This window comes from Ipomoea nil, unplaced genomic scaffold (assembly GCF_001879475.1).
Source record: "Ipomoea nil cultivar Tokyo-kokei standard unplaced genomic scaffold, Asagao_1.1 scaffold1971, whole genome shotgun sequence".
Classification (NCBI taxonomy): Eukaryota; Viridiplantae; Streptophyta; class Magnoliopsida; order Solanales; family Convolvulaceae; genus Ipomoea; species Ipomoea nil.
The window spans coordinates 245,063-247,973 of NW_017618399.1; the positions used below are offsets into that span (position 1 = coordinate 245,063).

General features: G+C 34.6%; 1 non-coding gene across 1 annotated transcript; it reads right to left on the reverse strand.

The window, feature by feature from the left end:
• Positions 1 to 2,592: 2,592 nt before the first annotated feature.
• Positions 2,593 to 2,666, reverse strand: TRNAI-UAU. The gene has a single exon. It is a non-coding gene; the product is annotated as a tRNA-Ile (tRNA).
• Between the last annotated feature and the right edge of the window lie 245 nt (positions 2,667 to 2,911).

Sequence of the window (2,911 nt, forward strand, 5' to 3'; positions counted from 1 at the left end):
AGGCCGGACTGTCGAGTTTGACGCATTTTCGCCCGGCGAGTGACCCTCACGCGCCGCCTCTATCTTTCGCTGGAAGTCCACGCGCCGACGCGTGTGCCCTACTCCGGCGCAGGAATCGAACCTTTATTGCATTCCTTTGTTCTTAGGATAAATTTCACGCCCAACAATGTCAATTGAAGTTGAAGCCATACGTATTTGGTGTAATAAGATTTCTATGCTGATTTGTACTCTGTTAAGATTCAAATGTTTATAACCGAGAAAAAGTTTACAGCTATACGATTAACATAATGAAGTGTATAAATAGGACTCTACAGCTATACATTTTGCAAAATCTTCCGTTTAATTACACAAATTCTATAAGAAATGGGATTCTTGCTTTATTTGTTTTCCATCTTCACGCAAAATCTTCCTTATAAATTCTATATATTACTGATTGTTTTAATAAGCTTATTATTATTATTATTATTAAATTTGGACGATTAATTATTAATATCTAATTTGGTCTCATTATTTTCACACAATCTTCCTTATAAATTTTTGATACGGCCGATTCTTTTCTATTTTCCCTTTTTAAGCGAAATAACATTATTATTAATAAAAGTTTGGGCGGAAAACTACATAGGAGGATTTATTTTATTATTGTTATTGTTATTATTATTAGTATTATTAAAAATTTTATTTTATTATTGCATAATAACTAGTATTTTCACCCGTGCGATGCACGGAACGGATTTGTTATAATATGTTAAAAATATTTGGGTCGTTATACGATTATTTAAATTATAACATCAAATATTATATAGTGCAATTGAAGATATGGTCTGGATCGTTTATGTTTGTTGATGCTATCATTACTTGAATTCGAGCAAATAATTGCTCAAATTAATAGCTAATGTCTAGATATATAGCAATTTTGTCGTTTTTGAAAAAAAAAAACATAATATCAACGATTGTATTTACACATTATTGAAAACCTCTTTGTAGATGAAATTGGTAGTCGCAACACAATCTTGTCCATCATCGTCTAGAGCTAACACCTTCAGGCCATCAGGATGGGTGACTCAGGAGAAAGTCACGTACAATTGTCCCTTTGAAAGATTAAGCAATTCGGAAGCAACTACATAACTTCTCGCCCTCTTGAAAGCAGTAACATTACACTACAATGTATCAACCATATGTTATACATATACCTACAAACATTAATTGCTTTTTCTTTATACATTAGACCAAATACGTGTCAAAGCAAAGTCCACTTTGCCCCCAGCATATTCATTTTATGTACAAAGATTTCGTTCTTTGTATACTAATTTCCCCATACCTTTAGCGGTGAGACAATATACATTGACAATTTATACATTCAACTTCAATTCCATCATTTAATACATTTTTATTTATTAATTTCTTCTTACATTATTCTTCTCCCAAATACAGCCCACTGAACTATTGAGCTAAGCCCGTGCGAGCTCATCTTACATTATTCTAGCATGCAAGATTGTCTACATACCTTAGAGATTCTAACATTTTCAGTGATACGCTCAAACTATTCTTTGGAAATCAAAAGCTAGATCTCGACTTTGATACAACCTTCTTCACAGAATAGTGGGGGGAAATTAAATAATATTGCATTTTAAAATTAATGTACCAGATGATGTTGTATATATTATTCAATATGGAGGATAACGACATACTAATAATGGTTAGTGATCACTGTTATGTTGAGTATATTTATCCTGGGTCAGTTAAGTATTTCATTCATGATAATATGTATGGTGAACCTAACTTATTAAATGATTGATAATGATGTATAGAACATTTTATCTTTATCCTTATCCGATCCGTATAGAACATAACTTATTCAATGGTTGATAATGATGTATGGAAGGAAGCAGCTACATAGACGAGAAACCAGCATAGTTTACCTGCCAGATGCGGAGTTCTTATAGGAGTTCTATTACATGTACTCCCAAATTCTACTTTCTTAATTTTACTCCATGACATGTCAAACAAATATTTGATATTTTCATCATGTGAGTCCGAGGCAATGTGTCTACATCAAGAATTTGTGGGAGAGAATACAAGTTAAGAGTAAGAAATGAGAGTACATGTAGTATTTTCCGTTCTTATAGGCATGTGCCGGCATTAGCGCCACGATCGGAAAAGGCTACATCAAAAGAGGCACCGACATGCATCTCTGGACAGTCAGAAGCTTCCCCAACGGGTCTCGAAATTGCTACGACTTCTTAAGTGGTTCTTTTTCTTCTACAGAGGTGGAAGGGAAGAGGGTGCTGATTCGGGCCGGTTTCCAGTACGGGAAGAACGAGACCCCCAGTTTCGAGTTTCATTTTTAGTTATTTTTTAAAATTAAAAAAAAAATTACATGTAACTTAAGGGGGCGTTTGGTTCGGGTTATATAAGATAACCAATGTTATATTTGCTTGGTAATATAACATTCTCATGTTTGGTTAAGTTATGTAGTTTTTCTAACATTGCGTGAACCAAACACCCTCCGCCCCTGGTGAGACTCGACCCCTAGTTATTCTTTCCAAACTACCTCTATGCCCATGCGGGCACCAAATATACACTAGTAACATATGGTCCCGGCGGGGCTCGAACTCGCAACCTTCAGCTCATAAGACCAACGCTCTAACCAACTGAGCTACGAAACCATTTGAAACTTTTGTTAGTTTAAGGAGCTAATTGTACTTTAGCCTATAGTTGAAGTGTCTATTTGACCTTATTCCCATTAATGTTTAATGTGGATTATGTGCTTACATTTGGTATCAAGAGCCAATTTAATCTCTGCCTGGTTTCTTTTGATTGCATACTAAAAGAATACAAAGCATACAACAATATTGCCGTTATCAAAAGAAAATTCCGTTCATCAATGCAAAGCATATAACAATATTGGCCA